Source organism: Theropithecus gelada, chromosome 11 (assembly GCF_003255815.1).
Source record: "Theropithecus gelada isolate Dixy chromosome 11, Tgel_1.0, whole genome shotgun sequence".
Classification (NCBI taxonomy): domain Eukaryota; kingdom Metazoa; phylum Chordata; class Mammalia; order Primates; family Cercopithecidae; genus Theropithecus; species Theropithecus gelada.
Genome location: NC_037679.1, coordinates 105,340,976 through 105,357,499, shown reverse-complemented (window position 1 = coordinate 105,357,499; position 16,524 = coordinate 105,340,976).

Here is a 16,524-nt window from a genome sequence, read left to right as displayed (position 1 = left end):
ACTTAGGAAGGAAACACAGGAGGTAGAGGGATGGGGAGAAAGGGGATGGGCTCTCATGTACTCTACTGCAGTAACACCAGGGAGGAATTAGACATTTCCTGCCATGTCAAGTCTGGTCTATGAACTTCCTTGTTGGTTTGTTTCAGGAAATGAATAAGAAGACGACAGTGATTCAAATGATTCAAATGCCGTGACGTTGGAAGAAGGTGGTCATAGCTCTAACTTCAATATACCAATAAAATAATCAGCTTGCAATTTCTGATTGTGGTGTCTGTTTCTCAATGTTTGTGAATGTGGGATCTGAGAACCAAGAGGACATTCTAAGAACATCTAGGATCCCTTCTCCTTGATGCTCCAGGAAGCTTCCCTCCTGCTTAATCCTAATTTAGCCAGCTGCCGTGAAAAAAGGTTTTAGTGTTTCTCTACTTCCCTGACTTCTATTTTTTTCCCCCATGAGATGGAATTTTTTTCACCCAGGCTGGAGTGCAGTGGCACGATCTCGGCCCACTGCCACTGCATCTCCTGGATTCAAGGTATTCTCCTGCCTCAGCCTTCCAAGTATCTGAGGTTATAGGTGCCCACCGTCATGCATGGCTAATTTTTGTATTTTTGGTAGAAATGGAGTTTCACCATGTTGACCAGGGTGGTCTCCAATTCCTGACCTCAGGTGATCCACTTGCCTCAGCCTCCAAAACTGCTGGGATTATAGGTGTGAGCCACCATGCCTGGCCCTTCCCTGACCTATATAGCACAAAATGAAATTTTAAAATTACTTTCAGATTGTTTACTGATATTCCGGTAATCCTAAGGACAAAAAACACAACAAGTGCAAAAAAGTCACAGAAGTTGAAAGAAATTCTTACAATTTCTAAGAAATTGAGTTCGGTTTCCAGGGATTGAATATGGTTCTATGCTTCTTATCCCCACAACCCTCTCTATCACATTTACCCTATTTTAACCGTGATCACTTCTCTCCCTTTCCATGTTCCTCACCATTCTTTAGTGAAACCTGAATGGATTTCATTAAAGAGTCAACATGATTGTAAGGAGCAAAGAATTTGGACACGCTCAGATTTTAATTAAGACCTAACTCTTTTTCTTACTATCTCTTGACTCTTAAAAGTCTACTTAGACTCTCAGGGCTTCCGTTTCCTCATCTAAAATGAGAGTAATCAAAACAACTCCCTTAGAGTATGGAGGCTAATGAAATAACAAACATATCAAAAACCTTGCAGGGACTGGCATGTCTGCTTCTCAAGCAAGGAAGGTTCAATATTAGAAACTGCCTCTTTGCCCACTGACAGCCTCAGATAATTCACTAAGAAGTCAGAAAAATGAGAACAGAATGATCTCATCATCACCACCACTAAGTTGAGCAACCCACCTTCAGTTGAAGCCCAGGTCTCTGGCTTCTCTCCTATTATCATAGGGAAAGCCTTCCTACCCCCACCTCTTAATATCCCTCCTGATCCAGAACCCATTGCCCAATCAAGGATTTTGCTTCTGCATGTGACCCTTTTGTCTCCTGATTCTTACATCTATTATTTCAATCAGCCAAAGTCTGCTGAAACGTCACCCATTTCTATAGAAGTCTTCCTAAGACTCTAAGTGCTTCTTTCCTACCATAATATTTGTCTCCCGTTTTATTGCAAAAGTTCTTCAAACTTATGTATGTGATTATTTCCCCATCTCCCCACTTCCAATGTTTCCTTATGCACACCTTATAGATGCTTTTGTTCTTTCTAGTTCCAGTCTGTGAAGGTCATCTACGGCCTCCATTCCACACATTTCAGGAATCGTTTCTCAGTCCTGCATGTCTTGCTTCTCTTCGGAAGTTTAACACCATTGATCCTATCCTTCTTTTGGGACCACTCTATCAATCTTTCCAGGAATCTCCCCCTCTCTCCCAGGGTTTCTCCTACCTCTGCCTCTTCCCTCCTACAGGTACAAAGTTCTTCCTCTTCCAACTCTTTTTTTGTCATGATAAAGAATTCATCTAATTAATTAAGCAAACTAGGATTTTTTTCTTGACTCTTTTCCTTTCATCACATTACATCTAGTCAAATAAGCTATGTTACCATTGTGAAGTTCAAGCTTCAAAATAATTTCCTACTGCAGTCTGTTTCATCACTTTCATCTCTATCAGCCCACCTAAGCAAGCCTCCTTTGCAGTTTACACCAAAGAGTTCTATTTATTTCCAAACGGTCAATTACCCATCTTGACTGTTTAAAAATTATATTACTTTTCTGTGTTTTCCAGTTGATTGCTACCACTTTTACTCTGTAAGAATCGGAAGCCTTTTTTTTGTTTTTGTTTTTTTTCTTTTTTTTTGAGACAGAGCCTTGCTCTGGTTCCCAGGCTGGAGTGCAGTGGCAAGTTCTCAGCTTGCTGCAACCTCCGCCTCCTAGGTTCAAGTGATTCTACTGCCTCGGCCTCCTGAATTGCTGGGATTATAGGTGAGTGGCACCACACCCAGCTAATTTTTTCTATTTTTAGTAGAGTTGGGGTTTCACTAAGTTGGCCAGGCTTGTCTCGAACTCCTGACCTTGTGAACCACCTGCCTCATACTCCCAAAGTGCTGGTATTACAGATGTGAGGCACTGCCCCCAGTTGCTAATTTTTACCTATACTAAAGTGCTATGTATTGCCCCCTAACTCTCTGTGGAATTGGGGGATGCTCTACACCTAATTCATTCTGCTATGGCCACACTGGTCATTGTCTTCTTTTTATGGTTGGGTAGGGAAGCAGTATGTTTAGATTTTTCTGTTAATGAAAATAAATATTTTTGCACAAATGCAGTTTGATTTTGTTACACTGATGGCGTAGTGCTTAAGTGAAGGCATTACGGTACTCATCGGTCAAATAACAAACACTGCATTTATTAATACCTCACAGCACAATCCTTCGGCCTCCCATACTCCCAAGTATTCATTGTCTATCATTTCACTCTCTACATCCATGCAAACACGTTCTTAGCAACCACTTACCTGTGAAAACATATTACATTTGATTTTCTATATCTAGCCTGTTTTGCTTAAGAAAATGACTCCCATTTCCATGCATATTGTCACAATATGTGTGATTTCATTCTCACTTTCTGACTGAGTAGTATGGTATTGTATATATATAATTGCATTTTAATCCAACCATTCATTGATGGATACATTGTAGATTCAGTATCTTTGTTACTGTGAATATTGCTACAGTAAACATACAGATAAAGGTATCTATTTGATACATTGACTACTTTTCCTTTGAGAACATACCCAGTAGTAGGATTGCTCAATGGAAATTGATTTCAATATGGACACCAGAGTGGTGAGTGATAGGCATGGTTCTACTGCCTCCTAGTTAGCCCTGGTAGAAAGTCAGATGAGAGCTCCAGCTACTGAGGTCCATTCAGTAGTCATTTTCTTTTTGCTTTTTTTTAGAATGAGGAGGTTTTCTTTGTGTTGTGTTAATGATTGTACCCTACTGTCACCAATGTCAACTTTACTCTGTGTCTAAATTTACATGTTAGTTACATTTACCTTTCCATCCTTGCAAAACTCCCATGCCCAACCACAAAGTTAATAATTATCTGTTTTCTCAATCATTTTCTTTGTTTTAAAAACATCTAAGTCTTCCTTCAACTTCCAACAGACCTGCAAAATCCTTCCTAGTACAACTTTCCTCACGCCCAAATGTCAGATAATTGGCTTTTGTCCTGGAAATTCCCATTTCTCCCTTTACCTAGGATAATGCTTACCCTGAGTTACTGTCTTCCTGTTTCTTGGTTTTCTTCTTCTGTGAAACACATGCTAGCATAGCTTCAGCATATGAGAAGTAAGCTATTTCAAGGTTTTTTCATGCTGCCAGATGTGTAATGTGACCTTCACACTTCAATGATTACCGGAATTGATATAGGATTCTAGTTTGATTGTCATTTATACCTAGAGTTTTTAAATCTCGATTCCACCACAGCAACAAGAAACCATATTGGAAGCAAAGAGAAGCCCTCACCAAACACTCAATCTGTTGATGCCCTAATCTTGGACTTCCTGGTGTACAGAATGTTGGGAAAGAAATTTCTGTTCTTTAATCATGACCCAGTCTACAGTCTTGTTAGAGCAGTAGAAATGGACTAACACACAACCCCATCTGAGTTCTAATTAGTAAACATACATCTGAAAACCAAAACAAAATGAAACAACAGCAAAACAACAGCGTTGGACTGTCTTCTGACTTCTATTTTTCCATTTAGTTTCTGATTCTCACTATCTTCTCTAAGACTGCTTTTCCCAAGTGGCATCTTCAAGATTTTTCTTAACTTATGATTTAATTAGATATAAGCTGATGTAGGCCTTTTTCATCTATTGTGTTGGGCACTCTGTATTTCAAGAGGGTCTCCTATCTGGGCCCTGCAGTTGAGAGTGGGCCCCACACAAATACCAAAATCAAAGGCATTGTTCATTCCTTTTATCCTCATTAGTTTGTATTTTAAAAGTTCAGCCATAAATAAAACATAGAAATTATAGGGGTGGGCACAGGCTGAGTTAAATGCTCTTCCAGGCCTGCTGGGGCAGGTGAAGAATTTGAAAAATCAATAAATTCACTGTTTCTACTCTTTGGTACCAGAGGAAAAGTGGGATGTTTCTCTGTAAAGAGAACCAACTGAATTAGAGTAAGTGGTACTTTGTCAAATCCTGGATAACTATCTCCACACACATTACTGAAACAGAGTTGGGAAGAGTAAGGTTACATATCCTGTCTGTGGGAGGAAAACATGGGTGTCCCAAAGATGTTCACATTGTAAGGAGTTCATTTTGTGTAAAGATGAAAAGAAAGACATGATGGAGAATTCTGTGTACATGTGTATAGGATTAGGAAGAAATGTATTTATTCAGGAGAAGAGATTTTATTACTTCACCTTTAAAGTTTCAGGGCAAGTTTTACCTTACCCATTTCTTATCACTTGTACCTGAGTTTCTTTTGTGGACCTGGTTTCTTCTGACTTTCTTGGAAGTAAATAAATATGTAAGTAAATAGCAAGAAAGCAGGGGAGTACAGATAGCAGGAATATAGGCTCTGAGAACTGATTGCCATCTATACCACTTATTACTATTTTAACAACTTTGGTGTCTGCCTCACTCAGCTCACCTATAAACCTGAGAAGTTGGTAAACAGTATTCTTCCGTAATAAGCTGGTTCTGAAGATTAAATGGCATATAATAAATGCTTAAGAAATATTTTTACTATAATCAGCCATGGCTACAATATATTCATAGAATATGAATACCCTAAAATAATTGTGAAATATGTGTTTATCAGAGAAAACATAATATCAAAATATATGAACCATATCATAATTATGTAACCAGGATTCCACGATTCACATGAACCCCTCCCAGACCACAGGGACTTCATGAATTTACTTGATCACATCACTAGTCCATCCACTCTGTTAATGTTCATCTCTCCTGGGACACAACCCTCTTGTGTTGCAGTCAAGCTAATTCAAGATGAAGTTGAGAAAGATTCTGCTTTCTGTCCAATTCAAAGTATCTCCCAGTTTTGAATAAAGAGAAAGTCATGTGAGTATGAAGGAGCTGACACATGAAATTCAAATGTGATTACCAGTGTAATAAAAAACTGTGGTGGATGTGACGCACAAATGTGATATGGTGTAATTTTCATCTGTAAAAAGTCACTCTGGCTATTGTGGGGAGAGCTGTCATGCGATGTAACAAGAATGTTACCAAGACCTGCTGAAGTCTATTAACATCCTCCTGGAGAGAGAATCATGGCATGAGCCACAGCCCTGTAGCAGAGGATATGCAAGTGTTTATATTTTCATGTATTTAGAGGTGAGTCCACTGGATTTGCTCATGGACCAGGCTTCGGTGAGAGAAAGGCAGACATGATTCCAATATATTTGAACAACAAAATGAAACTGCTGTCATGGACTGAAAAGACATCGGGCAGTGTTATGGGCTGAATTCTGTTTTTCCTTATTCATATGCTGAAAATCTTCACTCCCAGTTTCTCAGAATATGACCATATTTGGAGGCAAGGACTGAAATCTGTGGATTCACTTAAAATGAGGCTGCTACGGGGGCACATAGTCCCATCTGATAGATGTCCTTATAGTAAGAGGACATTTGCATGCACAGAGCGACAAGAAATACCCACATGCACCAAGGCTGCCCCTTTCTGAGGACATAGCAAGAAGACAGATGTCTAGAGGCTAAGGAAGCAGGCCTCAGAAACACTGAAGCTGTTGACACCATGATCACAACGAAACTGAAAAAGTGAATTTCTATTGTTTAAGACACTAATCTGTGGTAATTGCTTAGGTAACTATAGCAAAATATTTTGGGGGAGAGACGTTTTAGGATGTTGAAATCAAGAACACTACTGGAGACATGTTAAGTTTGCAGGCATTTTAGAAAGCAAGTGAATTACTAAGGGCTTTGACTCATGTACAGGTGCCTGAGTTGTTGATAGAGTACGGTTCTTGCTTTACACACCCTATCTCTGTCTTTCAAATATTTGGCAAACTCCGTTCTGATGGTTTTCCATGAGTTTATAGCTGATATTTATTTTCTTCTGATACATCCATCTCTTTCACCCATTGCAAGCACTGGGAAAGGTCAGGAAAAGGCCTGAACTGACTGATATTTAAAAGCATCTCCTGCTGTCTTCCTGTATTCCCCAGACAAGGGGAGTGAGGCACGTCTGCTCTGCATTCCCCTCTATTCCTTCTGTCTGACCTTCCTTTCCTACTTGAAGGGCTACCGTAAGCTATGTAGGCTGGACTCCACATCTCGTTTCTGTTGCCAAATAGTGTCCGGTGAAACCAGATACAGATTATCCCAATAATAAGAAGACACAGTATGCCCCAGCAACAACTCTCTGCTTCAATTAAGGCAGATGAAGCACAGTTACAACTCTTTCATTTTCCACATATACAGAGAATATTTAGAAAGTGTCACTATATCCCTCTCTCCAAAAACATGCCTACTTACTCCAGGCAAAAGACAGAAAGACCAAGAATCTGCCTAGTCACCTGGAAATCACAAAGGTATCTATAGCAAACTTTATTGTATTAGGAAATCTTTCTCTAATACATTGGGTCTTAAAAAGATGATGAAAAATGGCTATTATATTTAAACAGCTATGCATGGATTCCAACATTTTTTGAACGAAAATGAACTCAGACTGTATTGTTACGACATGTGTGAACAGGATCTACCTGGCAGCATGAAGAAGTCTATGATAGTATTTTGAAAACAGCCTCTATAAGAGCATCATGTACTGTGATCAAACTAGAGTGACCAGAAACATCCAATTTATGGTGAAGCCTGTGTAGGAGAATGTTGAAATAATTGATTATTCCAAAAAGTTTCAGAGGATAATGGCCATGAAAATCAGAAGCTCACAGATAGATAACACATTTTAAGCAGGGATGAGATGAATTTGAACATAAAGTTTACAGCAGCTGACCACTCATATTAACTTGCAAGGAAAAAATTCATCTTGTTGATACCATAATAGAAGAGGATTGGTGATTAACAGTACAAACAATAGCCAACACTGCACACTTCTCCATTGGTTCAGCTTACATGATTCTAACTGGATAACGAAAGACGAGGAAACATTTCCACCCAATGGATATCCAAACTCTTGCACCAAGATCAGCTATAAGCAAGAACTGAAGTTTCCTCAGAATTCAAAAAAATGGTATCAAGTTCCTGAAGCATTTGTTCAAAGAATCACAACAGAAATTAAAACATGGCTTTATCTGTACAATCCAAAACCAAAACACAATCAAAGCAATGGCTACGGAGAGGTGTAAGTGTTCCAGTTAAAGCAGGAGTGGATGGGCAAAGGGCAAAAGTCAGGGTCAACGTTCATTTTTAAATCTCTCAGTGTTTTGCTTGTTGACTTTTTGGAGGGCCAAAGAATGACAATAACTGCTTATTATAAGAATGTTTGAGAAAGCTAGCCAAAGCATTAGTAGAAAAATTCTTGGGAGAGCTTCATCAGAGTCCTTCACTACAGCAATGCTCCTGGTCATTTATCTCATGGAACAAGGGAAATTGTTTGAGAGTTCTGATAGAACCATATTACAGTTTTGTTTTGGCTTCTTTGAACTTCTTTTTGTTTCTTGTGCTTTCATGATAGTATATATCGTCTGTTTGCTTCAAGGTATAGAATTACCTTAACTGTTTCTCGTAGAGTGGGTCTAGTGGTGATGAGTACCCTCAGCTTTTATTTCCATAAAGTTGAAATAACGACTTTATTGTTATTTCATTTTGAACGTGTCTTTTGCCGGAGATAGTATTTGCGGCTGGCAGATTTTTTTTTCTTTGAACACTTTGAATATATAATTTCATTTTCTCCTGACCTGTATTGTTTCATCAGTGAATATCACTCCTAATCTGATGAGGCTTCACTAATACATTTCTTGATGCTTTCATCTTGCTGTTTTTAGAATCTTCTCTTTGTTTTTGACTATTGACATTTTGACTCTTATGTGCCTTGGAGAAGTCCTTTTGGGGTTGTGTCAGTTTGGATATGTTCAAGGTCCTGCATTTAGGTGTCCCAATCTCTTGCTAGCCTTGACAGATTTTTCCTAAAATTTTGTTTAAAAATTTTTCCTTGCCGTTTCCCATTTCTTCTCCTTTTGGAATACTCAAAATCAAACATCTGGTCGCTCCTTGGTGTCTTGGGAAACATTGCTAAATTGAATACCATTTTAAGGGACCTAAATTTTGATTCGTTTGTCACAAGAAATTGAAAGTTTTAGAAAGTCAGGATGAAGATTGGTCAGAGAGTTGTACATGAAAAGATAAATTTGTATATCATATGGATAGCTATCAGGGTTCTGCCTGAGACATCTCCAATGTCCTGGCCCCAGAGCTGGTGTTACTTTGTCAGTGGTTGGGGCTGTAGAAGGAGTTAATGCTCACTAGCCTAAAGTCAAGTGTCTTTAGCCTCAGCTTACCACTGTTTTAGCAATATCAGGGGTTGTTTTGCAACGTTTACTCATTTCAAAGTTCACAGAGAAATAGAATCACAACTTCTTTATATGTGATAGAAAGCAACAGAAATCTTCATATTGTTATAAAGTTGTATGAGAAACACGTAAGCAGATATCTTTAAAAGAGGGATTGTCTTCAAGCGGTTAAAGAGAGACTCACTTCTCTTTAATTGAACACATAGGTTTCTTCTCAGAACAGGGTCTTCTCTTTTGCTTAAGGACATTAATAATAAATTCTAGCAAACATTTCTTACCACAGTTGTTGAGTTTGAGATGCACATGTTTACATTTCTCACATGTTGGAATTTGGAATGTGTGGCAGATCATGAATGGAGTAAGAAAAATAAAAGATGCTTACTTAGAAGACTATATTTAAAAATGTTCCCAAAATTTATTTTAAAAGAAACCAGATACGAGATGAAAAATAAAAACTTGGGGGATTGAATTAGAGCACAAAATATTAACAAATACATTTTAAAAAGAGAGTGGGGAAGAAGTAGTTTCAGAATATTGCAAAAAAGAAAAAAATCTTCTGTGTGGAAGAACAATCTGAGAAACTGTACAGGTGCTAAGAAGTAGCTCAATGCAATACGCTTGAGGCTTTTATGTGGTTACCAAACTATGTTATTTGAGTGTATAATTGTGGCCCCTCATTATAAATGGGAGTGATTAAAAATTTTTCTTTGAATAATGACTGGGCACACAGTGTCCTTTTCAGCTCTACCATCACTTCTGGTTTTTTTGGTCTGGTGAGCGCATAGCTGATATTTATGCTTTCCTGATACACTGTACTCATTGCTGACATTGGAGAAGATCAGGGAGAAGGCCTGAGAATAGTGACCTTTAGGGACATTTCTGTTCTCTTCCTGTACTCTCCTGCCAAGGACAAGTCGGTCTTGCATCCGGCCTGCAGCAATCTCAGTTGGTGACAATATCAGGCAATGTCAGCCAGGCCTCTTCGCTGCTCCTTGTCTCTGACATTCCTTTGCTGCGTGATGGTCTAACTTAAGCCACCTAGGCAGGATTGCTCTTCCCCAGTTCCTATGGAAAACAGTGTCTGGTGAGACCAGGGACACAAATCTCCATAATACAGTGGGATCTGCTGGGACCAAGTAACTACTCTCTGCCTGAGAGAAAACTCATGAAGCTTAGCTAGAACCAATCCACTTTCCATAGAGCCAGAAAGAATTGACAATTAATGTATTCCCCTTTCAAGTACATCTATATTGATGCCAGGGAAAATACCAATCTACCTGGTTCCCTTGCAAGGGCAAAGTTACCGGTAGGAAACCCTTTTGTATTAGGAAGTCTCCCTGTGCTATTACCCACAACCCTTCAGAACGGTCAGACCAGACCCTCATCTGCACAGCCCAGGATCCACTCATCCACAATGGTCAAGAGGCCTGTCTTTAGGATTTACTGTCGCACACCCTCTCTACCCCCATCATACCTCCAACCAAGCTGTCCTCAAATTAACACCAGTCATGGACAAAATGTGAACGATTACACAAGACACACAGAAGGTCTAAGTGGAAAGCGGCAGCTGTTGATAGTGACTAACCTGTATATTTCGTGAACTGATGAGCAGGGATTTACCAGATATAACAGAAGAATCAGCCGCTGGAAGAAGTGCTAACAATGCAGGACTCTGATAGGGCTTTTTGGAAACACAACATTTATTGCGAAATTACACAGACAGGAATGAAAAAAGGTGGTGAGGAGTACTATATCCTATTATTAGATTAAATAAAGGAAATCTCACTAAATTCATGGGGGAAAAAGCCAGATATATAATAAAAAATACACATAATGAACTTGACTCAGGAAATAAAATATGAATAAAGATGTAGTAGAAAGAACATGGGGAGGAATGTCTATCAGAATATTGTAGACAAAAATACTCTTTGTGGAAGAACAATCTGAGGAAACAGGTACCAGAAATACTGACTAAATCAAGAAATCCAATACAATGCAATTGAGGCTTTGATGGTGGTATCTGATTATGTTATTTGAATGTAGAATTGTGGCCACTTAATTATCAGTGGTAGGAATTTGATATAATCCCTAAAAGAAATGAAGCAGTGGGTGAATTTTTTTTCACCATCAACATTTTATTGCCATGTTAAATATTTATTTCACCGTGGTGTCATGCTAGTGGATGAGCAGTGATTTGGAGAGATATTGTCCCTTCCTTCCAGGGACTTGGGATCCAAAACTGACATATCATTGTGAATAGACACATAAAGAAAATATATGGCTGCATGCTTTGCACAGGTAAACATAGGGATGTTTTATAGTCTTCCCTCCATCACCTAGGGATGTTATATACTTTGCAGATGAACAGTAGCAATATCTTAGTTCCAGACTCCCTGTTGTTACTTCACTCAAAGTACACAGCATCCCATTGTCATTGACTGTGTTGTGAGGCCAAACCTTTTCTTCCTGTTAGTCCAAATAAAATTAGTAGGCATATCTATTGCAAAAGAAATGACATACCCGCCAAAACTAAGAAGACCTAGTAAGTCCTCTTCTGTGTGCCTTCTCTGGGCTGTAACAATGTGTAAAACCCTCTAGCACAGTGAGGGACATGGCAGGCACTTGGAGAATTTATTTTTTTCCCCAATTTTTTATTGTGAAAAATTTTGCACCCAAGAAATGTTGAAAAAATTGTATCATATCCATAAACTCTTCACCTAGATTTAATGATTGTTCATCATTTACCTTAGTTGCTTATTTCTTTCAAGGTGTATATATATATATATATATGAAATTCACCATGGTGTCATATATATTTTATACATATATATATTATTGTTAAACTATTTGAATGTAAGTTGCAGATATCTTGACACTCTGCCACTAAATGTTTCAGCCTGCAGCTCTGAAGAACAAGGACACTCTCTTACATGTCAACAATACCATTATCACCTCCTACATGAGAAACTCGAATTTCAGTGATTCCACAATATCATCTAATAGTTAATCCACATTCACATTCCCCAATTCTTCCAAATACTTCTTTCTGGCTTTCTTGTTTCCAAACTAGACATTAATCAAGTGTTGCACATTGCATTCCGTTGAGTCTTTTTAGTTTCTTTTGATCTAGAAGAGTTCCCTCATTGATTCATTGATTCATTCATTGATTCATTCATTCATTTCTTCATGCATTTTTATAACACTGATATTTTGAAGCAGCTAGGCAAGTTGCCTTTAAGAATATCTCACATTCTGAATTCATATGATTGCCTCCTCGTGGTGCCATTTAACTCGTGGAACATGTATTCTTTTACGATTCTTCCTCTCCCCTGTGTTTATGAATTGTCAAGTTGTCATCAGCCAGTGCATTTGATGGTGGTGAGTGACGGGGGGACATGAAGAGTCCTGCAGGTGGGCAGACTTGTAATTTGTTTTTTTAAAATTATACTTTAAGTTCTAGGGTACATGTGCACAACATGCAGGTTTGTTACATATGTATACATGTGCCATGTTGGTTTTCTGCACCCATTAACTTGTCATTTACATTAGGTATATCTCCTAATGCTATCCATCCCCCCTTCCCCCATCCCAGGACAGACCCAGGTGTGTGATGTTCCCCTCCCTGTGTCCAAGTGTTCTCATTGTTCAATTCCCACCTATGGTGAGAACATGCAGTGTTTGTTTTTTTTGTCTTTGCAATAGTTTGCTGAGAATGATGATTTCCAGCTTCATCCACATCCCTACAGAGGACATGAACTCATCCTTTTTTATCGCTGCATAGTATTTCATGGTGTATATGTGCCACATTTTCTTAATCCCGTCTATCATTGATGGGCATTTGGGTTGGTTCCAAGTCTTTGCTATTGTAAATAGAATTCCCTTTCGTAGCCAAGGGAAGCTGTGAGACACGGCACCGGGAAAATCAGGTCACTCCCACCCTAATACTGTGTTTTTCCAATGGTCTTAGCAAACAGCACAGGAGTGGGTGAATTTTATAGAATATTCTAGAGAAAAGGAAGAGCATGAAGGAAGTTTTAGCGACATGATATCTCCTGGCTCCCTCACAGAACTCTGTATTCAGTTTTCTCAGGTCTAGAAATCTCCTGGTGGTTTCTGTGTTCATTTTGCATTAATAACCCCTAAAAATACTTTAAAATACAGAATTTTAGCCTTCCTGTGTTGTACAGCACCAAGCTTTGCCTGAGCTGAGTGAGATCCACAGAAGCTTGAACAATAGCTCTAGCCTGAGCAGGCTGCGGGGCAGCATTCTGTCATCTATGTGTGCCCCAGAGTGTGCTGTCCTCACACATCTCACAGATAGCAGAAGCCATCTTTATCGCATCAAAAATTTAGCTAAATATGAAAATATCTGTACACACACGTCACAAGAGATGGAAATAGGGCATAAAAAGATCCAGAGATATTGACCATCTTCACTGCTGGCTGTAGCATCGCTACTCACACACACATAAACAGAAATAAGCAGCCCAGTGAAAAGTGGATAATAGTCTTACCTAAAAGACTGAAACTCTAATGATATCTAAAGTTCAGTTATGACAGAGTGCTGATGGCTTGGACACAGTTCCTTCAAAACCATTGTTCAAGTCACAGTTGTACCTTTTAGAAATAAGACACTAACAACATATCTGACCCAACCCATCCCTCTGGGCTAGAGTATCAAAGAGAGATAAGGGATACACCTGACCTGCAGGGAGCAAAGCACAGCCCAGTCTCTGAGGTGGTGAGGCCCCCCAGTGTGGAGCTGAAAGCTGCCATTGTTTTGCTTCTCTTTATAAAGGGAGCTGCCCCGTTCCTCCCAGCACAGTGTTGGGAGCAACTCCAGAGCCTCCTGCAAGATGCTGTTGATTCTGCTGTCAGTGGCCCTGCTGGCCCTGAGCTCAGCTCAGAACTTACATGAAGGTAAAACAGTAGGAGAAGAGGACGCAATGACTCTGTGTGGGGTTAGGAGGTGATAATGGTAATTAGGGGGAAGAGAAGAGAATGAAAACCCAGATGGGGCTGCAGAGTTTTCAGGCCTGGGATCAGGAGACCGATTGCACCCTCATTCCACACTAAGGGTTTCTAATTTATTTAACGTACAATGAAATCCAATAAAGAATTTGTTCCAGGGGAATGAGAAGGTAAGATTTGCATTTATAGAGAGATATGACTGTGCTGTGAAGGATGCAGTGGAAAATGCAAGGCAGATTCAGGGAAGTCCAGCTGTGAGCATCCTATACTCATCTCAGCAAGTACAGAGGGATGATGGTGTCCTTGCTGTGCAGTGAATCAGCATCCATGATGGAGATAAGTATAAATCAGAGATACTGAAGAGACCGAGAATTGGATGGAACACTTGTCTTTGTCTCACTAGAGATACAGAAATATCAGAGCCAATCATTGTCATTTTTCTCTCCCCTACATGAGGTATTTCAATGTGCTGGAAGTGGTATGGGTAAGATTTTATTGCAATGATTAATTCTGGGTACGCCAATTGAGAAAGCATGCATACAGAAGCAATGTATTTCTAGGAGGTGGAGGGCATAAGAATACCAAACTATCACATTGAAGTCCCTGGCATGTGTAAACTAAATCCGCATTAAGTCTTGAGGATGACAGGGAGGGAAAAAGGGGGCTCTTCTATATTGAGTTCATGGCTGCTGCTCTGTCGTAAGAACCCTGCCTCCTCTTACACCTTCCTCCCTTTCAGCAGCTTCACAGACAGTGGCTGACGGGTTAACTTAGGAGATGCATGGAGTGTGGTGACAAGACCCTTTTCCCTGTAGAACACTTGTGAGTCTTGAAAGATTCCAGATGTAACTTTTCCCATCGTCCTGTGCTTCTCTTTTAGATGTCGGCCAGGAAGAATCTCCCTCCCTAATATCAGGTAAATCCCAGTTCGTTCTCAATCTGTTTTGACTGTCTTTTTCTGCTGATGAATGGATCAGCTCTCCAGTGTCTTCTTATCAACATTAATCTTTCAGGAATTGATGAATATTAGTGCCCCTAATAATACAGGCAATCTTCCTGCAACCCTGATTCTGGGGACCGTGAGGAGGCCACAAAATTGAATGGCAGAGATGCTTGACTTAGATGTCAACAGGAGTGGGTTGTCTCATTCCCCTACCAGGAGTGCCTGCTGGGAGATGACAGACAAATGCGCAACATCCTCATTCTGACTCTTCTTTATACGGAGAGACTCCCAACTGCTTTGTTCTTCCCCAGCGTTCTATTCCAGAGTTCTATGTCTTCACCGAAAATGCAAAGAAATTAGTGTCTTGGTCCCATTGTTGTGCATTTCCCCCTTCAGCTTGTTACTCTAGCTGATCAAAATTTACTGCAACTATTCAGTGAATCTTGTGTGGGCTTTTACTCTGTCTTTCTCTTCTCTCTTTCTCCTCCAGAACATCAACAAGGACAACCCCAACAAGGAGGCAAGAAGCCCCAAGGTCCCCAGTCTCCTCCAGGAAATGCACAAGGACCACCCCAACAAGGAGGCAAGAACCCTCAAGGTCCCCCACCTCCAGGAAAGCCACAAGGACCACCCCAAGAAGGAGACAAGAAACCTCAAGGTCCCCCACCTCCAGGAAAGCCAGAAGGACCACTCAAACAAGAAGGCAACAAACCTCAAGGTCCCCCACCTCCAGGAAGGCCACAAGGACCACCCCAACAAGGAGGCAATCCCCAGCAGGCTCAGCCACCTGCTGCTGGAAGGCCCCAGGGAGCACCATCCGCTCCTCAAGGGGGCAGACCCGCCGGACCTCCCCAGGGACAGTCTCCCCAGTAATCTAGGATCCAATGACAGGTATGATTCCAGTTGATTCTTCACCAAGTGCTCTAATTGCTACAGGTCTCCAGCTTTCCTGTGCCAAAGAATCAACTAACAGCCCATTGACATTGTTTTGTCGTAGAACCCATTTCTAAAGATTTGTGTTCAGATATTCTGGAAATGGGTAACAAGGCCCTATATTTGTAACAAGCTCTTTAAGGAATTCTCATGTTGAGAAGCACTATTCCTAATAATCTGTTTTAAATGGTATTGGCAATGAGGAAGTAGTACCATGTTCACTCTGGCTCTCTGTTTTCTGTGCACACACTCAGAGACCTCCCACTTAGAATTTTCACCTGAGCACTGTTTGCTCACTACTGCCTCACTCCAGCCTCTCTAGTCCAGTATTCCTGCCAAGTGGTCCCTGAAGTTTCAGCAGCTAAATGGTGTCTCATTTTTTAAATTCTTACTTTCCAGTTAAGTATGTGATTAAGCTTACAACAAATATCTAATGGAATGGAAACATATGAAGCTAAATTTAAAGACACAACTCATCCTACGTGGCTTCCTTTCTTCAGAAAACTACCACTGTTAACTTTAGGGCATCTTCTCTTTGAAATATTTATGTGTACATGGACAATTAGAATATTTTCCCCCCAGAAGTAATGCCATAATTTATATGCAGGTACATATGTTAGTCATTTAAAAAATACATTTCTTTCAACATTTCCACATGAGTTTATGAAGCTAAG